This window comes from Salmo trutta, chromosome 14, assembly GCF_901001165.1.
Source record: "Salmo trutta chromosome 14, fSalTru1.1, whole genome shotgun sequence".
In the NCBI taxonomy this organism is placed as follows: domain Eukaryota; kingdom Metazoa; phylum Chordata; class Actinopteri; order Salmoniformes; family Salmonidae; genus Salmo; species Salmo trutta.
In genome coordinates, this window is record NC_042970.1 from 78620916 (window position 1) to 78629640 (window position 8725).

The window sequence follows — 8725 nt, forward strand, 5'->3', positions numbered from 1 at the left end:
TGTTGATTGGGAGTCACACATAAGGAGCATGTTTTTCCTTTGGGTTTTGTGGGTAATTGTATTTTCTGTTTAGTTTTGTACCTAGCAGAACTGTAGGCTGTTGTTCATTTTTGTGTTTTGTTTGATGTGTTTCTATTAATTAAATATTGAATATGAACACATCCTCCGCTGCGTATTGGTCCACCTTTTCCGACGATGACTTCTCTGTTTCATCTGACGACGAAGACCGCCGTTACAGTCTCATGTTAATACTACTCCTAAACACAACCCACCATCACTGTGTCTCATGTTAATACTACGCCTAAACACAACCCACCATCACTGTGTCTCATGTTAATACTACTCCTAAAGCTCTTACGAAGCATCCACTCAATCACTCTAACTCTTACTGTCACTCTTTAGGCCATTTTCAAAATGTCTCCACAACAATCTATTACTCTCAGAGCTCTTAAAATAGCATGCACAAGTCTTCATGTAAAACCACATGTACAACGTACATCCCATCTTTTGTAGCACACAATATAGCTCAGTATTTGTCAAGGGTGCAAATAATTTTGGTTGTGACTGTATATCCAACAATCAGATTAATATATAAAAATACATTGACACTCACACAGAAAGAGACACATCACACACACAGTTATCCTGTTGGGGGTAGGGGGCAGTATTGACATGGCCGGATAAAAAACGTACCCGATTTAATCTGGTTACTACTCCTGCCCAGTAACTAGAATATGCATATAATTATTGGCTTTGGATAGAAAACACCCTAAAGTTTCTAAAACTGTTTGAATGGTGTCTGTGAGTATAACAGAACTCATATGGCAGGCACCTGAGAGGATTCTGAACAGGAAGTGGCCTGTCTGACAAGTTGTTGTTCATCTTGGCTCTTTTTATTGAAGACTGAGGATCTTTGCTGTAACGTGACACTTCCTACGGCTCCCATAGGCTCTCAGAGCCCGGGAAAAAGCTGAACGATATCGAAACAGCCCCAGGCTGAAACACATTAGGGCGTTTGGCAAGTGGTCTATCAGCGGACAATGGGCTTAGGCGCGTGCCCGAGTCGACCCCATGCTTTATTTTCTTTCGTCTGTTTACCTAAATGCAGATTCCCGGTCGGAATATTATCGCTTTTTTACGAGAAAAATGGCATAAAAATGGATTTTAAACAGCAGTTGACATGCTTCGAAGTACGGTAATGGAATATTTAGAAATTCTTTGTCACGAAATGCGCCATGCTCGTCACCCTTCTTTACCCTTTCGGATAGTGTCTTGAACGCATGAACAAAACGCCGCTATTTGGATATAACAATGGATTATTTGGGACCAAACCAACATTTGTTATTGAAGTAGAAGTCCTGGGAGTGCATTCTGACGAAGAACACCAAAGGTAATAACATTTTTCTTATAGTAAATCTGACTTCGGTGAGTGCTAAACTTGCTGGGTGTCTAAATAGCTAGCCCTGTGATGCCGGGCTATCTACTTAGAATATTGCAAAATGTGCTTTCACCGAAAAGCTATTTTAAAATCGGACATATCGAGTGCATAGAGGAGTTCTGTATCTATAATTCTTAAAATAATTGTTATGCTTTTTGTGAACGTTTATCGTGAGTAATTTAGTAAATTCACCGGAAGTTTGCGGGGGGTATGCTAGTTCTGAACGTCACATGCTAATGTAAAAAGCTGGTTTTTGATATAAATATGAACTTGATTGAACAAAACATGCATGTATTGTATAACATAACGTCCTACGTGTGTCATCTGATGAAGATCATCAAAGGTTAGTGCTGCATTTAGCTGTCTTCTGGGTTTTTGTGACATTATATGCTAGGTTGAAAAATGGGTGTCTGATTATTTCTGGCTGGGTACTCTGCTGACATAATCTAATGTTTTGCTTTCGTTGTAAAGCCTTTTTGAAATCGGACAGTGTGGTTAGATTAACGAGAGTCTTGTCTTTAAAATGGTGTAAAATAGTCATATGTTTGAGAAATTGAAGTAATAGCATTTCTAAGGTATTTGAATAACGCGCCACGGGATTCCACTGGCTGTTACGTAGGTGGGACGATTTCGTCCCGCCGGCCCTAGAGAAGTTATACTTGACCCTGTTATGCTTTGACAGTGAACATTGAATTGAGATCCGTCCATTACAGCATACTCTACTGATCACGTATTAAACATGCAATTGAATAAACTGAACTAAACTAAACACATGAAACCACAGTCCATTAGATCATAATGATATGGACCGTCTGAGACACTTTATGAATACAGGCCCTGATGTAACAACCAAAACACAGTTCAATATAAACCAACAAGTACAAAGATACAGTAAGTCATGTGATGTACGGCTAAAAACATCAAAACTAAAACTATATTCCAAGATATCATCAAGTGTACTTACAGAGTGAAGTGAAGGGGAGAAGTCTTGAACAGTTAGTCAACTTACTGTCACTGCGTGGAAACAAGAAGTAGTTGACTGTAAGTATTAGTAGAAGCAGGCGTAGCCTGTGTGAGTTCTGTGGTTGATACATTTTAAAGAAGCCTAGTCAGGGCATTAACATGCAGCAACAGCATGTCACATAAGGGATGTTACTGTATCTAAATAGAAAATGGTCTAAAGTCAGCATACTGTAGTTACATTTCTTTATTTGAGGAGTGGGCCTACATGTTTTACAAGAGACAAAATGTGACCCATTCCATCACTCCTCATCAGCTGGTACTGAAGGTTCCAGAACAGATGAAAGGGGAGTATCTTTGGTTCCAGTGTTCTACACTAGAGCTCTCCCTACTGACATCTCAACATTACTGCAGCTTCCAGGCTTCACATGTCCCTAGAGTCTGATGAAAATATACAAAATAGAAGGTAAAATAACAGTTGAAAATGTATGTGTCTAAGTATTTTATATATATATATATATATATATATATATATATATATATATATATATATAATGAACCAGGCACGTACGTAAAAATACTGTGTTATTGGGACTTATGTTGAACTGGCGTTTGAATTGAGTGAATTAGTGAGCTCAGCTAGCTTGTTAGCTACATGAAGAGGCTGTTATTCAGCGATAAAGAAGCATTTTTGTGCATCACACAGCTACTCTGAATGGACTGGATTGTGAACAATACGATGCACTGCTGCTGAAATTACAGCAAGACCCCATCCTTAGCTAGTGAGCTAGCTAGTTAGCTAACATTTATCTATCAACATTAGCTAGGTAGAAACAACAGACAACAGTGAGCTGTCATTAGGCCAAGGCCAAGGCAAGCTGCTCTGAGTTTCCAGTGTGCTTGTGTGAAAGAGGTGTCTTCAGCTCACTGATCTTCAGAACAATTGGCTCAAAGTGAACCCTGACATGCATATAACTAAGTCTGACCTCAAGGGGTTCCCCACTAGGCAGGTAACCTAGTGATTAGAGCTGAGTTGAGGAAACGCTGGCCTAGCCACTCATAGTTAAATTATTCAATGCCACCATCATGTGTCTAATAGGCAGAAATACAAGAAACAAGAGCTGAGTGGAAATAGTTATGAATCAGTGTATAATTAGTTAATCAAATAATCTATGTATTTATTGTCTTAAATGTTGATCTTGTTTACAACATGATGCTTATACTGTATTGACACTAAACCACACAGTAAAAAATGCAAAGGTAAACATGTATTTAACATATATAAAGTACATAATAATGAAGAATGTGATGACAAAACAAGTGATATCATGACACTGAACAATATAGCATTACGTAATATACAATTATAATTAATATAAAATGTAAAAAACTGCAAATGTTTAAATGTATGTAATGTACTGATAAAAAATAAAAAAACAATATCGTATTGCATAATATTTTTTACCTTTATTTAACTAGGCAAGTCAGCTAAGAACAAATTCTTATTTTCAATGACGGCCTAGGAACAGTGGGTTAACTGCCTTGTTCAGGTGCAGAACGACAGATTTGTATCTTGTCAGCTCAGGGTTTCGATCTTGCAACCTTCCGGATACTAGTCCAATGCTCTAACCACTAGGCTACCTGCCACCCCAATATAGGCTACCTGCCTCCCCAATATAGGCTACCTGCCACCCCAATATAGGCTACCTGCCACCCCAATATAGGCTACCTGCCACCCCAATATAGGCTACCTGCCACCCCAATATAGGCTACCTGCCACCCCAATATAGGCTACCTGCCACCCCAATATAGGCGATCTGCCACCCCAATATAGGCTACCTGCCACCCCAATATAGGCTACCTGCCTCCCCAATATAGGCGATCTGCCACCCCAATATAGGCTACCTGCCTCCCCAATATAGGCGATCTGCCACCCCAATATAGGCTACCTGCCTCCCCAATATAGGCTACCTGCCTCCCCAATATAGGCGATCTGCCACCCCAATATAGGCTACCTGCCACCCCAATATAGGCTACCTGCCTCCCCAATATAGGCGATCTGCCACCCCAATATAGGCTACCTGCCACCCCAATATAGGCTACCTGCCTCCCCAATATAGGCTACCTGCCGCCCCAATATAGGCTACCTGCCACCCCAATATAGGCTACCTGCCACCCCAATATAGGCTACCTGCCACCCCAATACAGGCTACCTGCCACCCCAATACAGGCTACCTGCCACCCCAATATAGGCTACCTGCCACCCCAATATAGGCTACCTGCCACCCCAATATAGGCTACCTGCCACCCCAATATAGGCTACCTGCCACCCCAATATAGGGTACCTGCCACCCCAAATATAAAACGTGGAATAATATATGACAGCAATACAAAATAAATCATTAAACACATCAGGAGAAACTTGACCCAAAAGCTAAAAATATTAAAAGCTTTTATCAATATTATCCATATTAGTTGCTGAGGAAAGTAGGACTATTGATGTTATAAATCCCTAAATGGCAAAATTCCATTGAAAAAGATCAGAAATATAAACTTCAACTATAGATATTAAACAGATTAGTACACAAGAAAAATATGGAAATGGAAAAATCCCATTGAAATAAAAGCAGAAGCATAACCCATCCATAACCCATCCAATCCAATTTATCATCAATATACATAATTATCATAATAAAAAAATAAAATGTACATTCCAGCATTTACTCAAAAGTTAAAGATCATGGTCTGGAAAACCATCTAGATATGATAGCAAGAGAATAGAGGTGTGAGGCCTGGCTTTGGATTGGAACCTTAGCTCTTCATTCCAGCTTCTGTGGTGGTTCTCTTCAGTCCAGGTTCTGTGGTTCTTCTCTTCAGTCCAGGTTCTGTGGTGCTTCTCTTCAGTCCAGGTTCTGTGGTGCTTCTCTTCAGTCCAGCTTCTGCGGTGGTTCTCTTCAGTCCAGCTTCTGTGGTGGTTCTCTTCAGTCCAGCTTCTGTGGTGGTTCTCTTCAGTCCAGGTTCTGTGGTGCTTCTCTTCAGTCCAGGATCTGTGGTGCTTCTCTTCAGGCCAGGATCTGTGGTGCTTCTCTTCAGTCCAGGATCTGTGGTGCTTCTCTTCAGGCCAGGATCTGTGGTGCTTCTCTTCAGTCCAGGATCTGTGGTGCTTCTCTTCAGTCCAGGTTCTGTGGTGCTTCTCTTCAGTCCAGGATCTGTGGTGGTTCTCTTCAGGCCAGGATCTGTGGTGGTTCTCTTCAGGCTAGGTTCTGTGGTGCTTCTCTTCAGTCCAGCTTCTGTGGTGTTTCTCTTCAGAGGGAGATTCCCCTCACATTCTGAAAGAAGACATACTGAATTAGCACTCCCTCTAAAATGTTTATGGACACACACACACACTTACTGCCAGGGTGTCATACTCTGGGGACCTGGTATTCATGTTCAGAGGTGTGTACATGTCACTGTTGGGGTCACTGGTAGGGTCAGGATGGACATTCTAGAGAGAGAGAGAGAGAGAGAGAGAGAGAGAGAGAGAGAGAGAGAGAGAGAGAGAGAGAGAGAGAGAGAGAGAGAGACAGACAGACAGACAGACAGACAGACAGACAGACAGACAGACAGACAGACAGACAGACAGACAGACAGACAGACAGACAGACAGACAGACAGACAGACAGACAGACAGACAGACAGACAGACAGACAGACAGACAGACAGACAGACAGAGAGAGAATATGAATGAAAGAGACTGTCGTGACACAGTAAATGAATGAAAATGGAGTTGTAACTCAGGGTTTCCCAAACTCAGAGCTGGGACCTGCACACATTGATCTCAGAGCTGCACATTTTGTTTTTTTGCCCGAACACTACACAGCTGATTCATATAATCAAAGCCTGATGAGCTGTGTGTGGGGGGGGGGGGGGGGGGGGGGGGTCCTGGTGTAACTGATATAATCACCTGTGTGTCTGCTGTGGCATCACTTCCTCCTGTGGATCTCCTGTAAAGATGGACAGAGTGAGTTCTGCTCTCTACTGACCACTAGTGGAGGTTGATATGTTTCTAATATAGTTTAGTAGTTAAGGGCTTTGGGCCAATAAATACATGAATGAAGTCAATCACTTCTTCACTCACCTGAACCACATGAGTCCAGAGAGACAGAGGATGAGAACCAGAACAACCACTATGATTCCTACAGCTGCAGTCAGAACTGAGGTCTGTTTCTCTATAATAAAATATGGATGATACGAGTACTGTAATTTAATAAATTGAACATAATGTAGTCTAGGACAATAATACAACATCTGTTAACTGATCTAATCTCAACGTATATATAATTATAAAACAAAGTATGATAAGCCAAAGTATAATTATTAATATCAGATTGAAATGTAATTTTGTATTGAAATATTGAAGATGAAAGTTCACCTGGTAAAATGATCATCAGAGCTGTAGAGTTCCTAGATCCTCTTCCATTCCAGGCCTCACAGTGGTAATGTCCATTGTCCTTAGACTTGAACTTACTTATGTTGTACATCTGTCCAAATCCATTTAGAAAAGTCTTATTTTGAAAGTACCAGGTGTATTTGTCCACAGGTGGGTTGGCATCACTGCTGCAGGTCAGAGTCACTGAACTGCCCTCCACTATTTCACCAGAGGGACTGACTGACACTGAGGTGTTCCTTGGTTTATCTGATGTAAAATACCAAACATTTTGTCAAAGTAGTATTAACAATTAGTAAAAAAATAAAAAAATTTGTTGTAAAATTATTGATAAAGTAAGGCATGTCTATTTTGCCTGAGTGCATGATACTTGCTAAGTAAAAATCAAATCAAATAGAATACTGAACTATTGTGCTGCACTGAACTCACACACTGCAGGAGATCTGAGACCCTCACTGCCTTTTACAGCACAGGAGTAACTGTCTGCATCCTCACTGCTGATGGAGTACATGGGAGAGGAGTTATCTTGTACATTCTGTCCATTCCTGTACCAGATGTAGGTGGGGTTGACTGTCAGAGTACAGGTGGTGCTACAGGTCAGTGTCTTCTGTCCCTCTGCAGCAGGAGTCACCTTCACCTGCAGACCTGAAACAATATGTATAAAACCACATACACCTCTGTGTTAACAGGATGGTTCATTTATTTTCTCCTGTAATTCAATATGATTTACAGTTGTATCATACAGTGTAGTATTACCTGTGACAGACAGAGTTGTTCCTGGGAAACTATGACCCCATTCAAAGTTGTATGTTTTAAAAGTGAAGCGATACTCAGCTGAGTCCTCCTCTCTCAGATCTGTGATTCTCAGGGTGAAGGGACCTCTGTATGTTCCAGTGTACTTCACACGACCTGTATACCCTGGGTCTCTGGTTAGGTCTTCAGGGGTCGACTTATCACTTCTAAACCAGAATGTTGATGTGGTGGAATAATAACCAACATAAGTACAGGATATGTCCACTGTTGACCCCTTCAAGACACAGATTCTCCTCTTGGTGTAAGTTACTCTGATGCAGTCCTGACCCTGAACACCTGAAACACAGTGACATAACAAGAGGACAACTGGAATATATTCTCAGTTCATTCTAGAAATGATAACAGTTCTAATATTACATAGTGAAACCAACACACACAGAGGTTGTACGGTACTGTTAATTAAATAAACACTCACACACTGCAGGAGAGTGGAGATCCTCATGGCCTTTTACACCACAGGAGTAACTGTCTACATAGTTACTGGAGACTGGGTCTTTGTACTGGGGGGAGGTGCTCTCATCTAGATGTTGTCCGTTCTTGTACCAGATGTAGGTGGGTTTACCAGTCAGAGTACAGGTGGTGCTACAGGTCAGTGTCTTCGACGTTGCCCACCATGTTGGAGTCACCTTCACCTGCAGAGCTGGAGTAGATCACAACATTAAAACCCTGAATCACCTGTTCATAGTTTAATCACATAATGCAAGACATTCTAAACACATTTCATTCTTCAATCTGTTTCATATATACAAATCCAATTTCTAGACCTAAATGGACAGTAGATATTAATTGAACAGACTAGCAGTATAAAGCATGTTACTGTACCTGTTACAGACAGAGACTCCAGGATGACCAGTATATAGAATGTTACTGTACCTGTTACAGACAGAGACTCCAGGATGACCAGTATATAGAATGTTACTGTACCTGTGACAGACAGAGTGACTCCAGGATCACCAGTATATAGAATGTTACTGTACCTGTTACAGACAGAGTGACTCCAGGATCACCAGTATATAGAATGTTACTGTACCTGTTACAGACAGAGAGACTCCAGGATCACCAGTATATAGAATGTTACTGTACCT

General features: G+C 41.1%; 1 long non-coding RNA gene across 1 annotated transcript; it reads right to left on the reverse strand.

Annotated features, from left to right (window-relative positions):
- Window positions 1-7045: 7045 nt before the first annotated feature.
- Window positions 7046-8467, reverse strand: LOC115147499 (uncharacterized). Its single transcript, XR_003866360.1, has 4 exons — window positions 8056-8467; window positions 7584-7916; window positions 7257-7472; window positions 7046-7076 (listed from the first exon to the last, which is right to left on the reverse strand). It is a non-coding gene; the product is annotated as an uncharacterized LOC115147499 (long non-coding RNA).
- Between the last annotated feature and the right edge of the window lie 258 nt (window positions 8468-8725).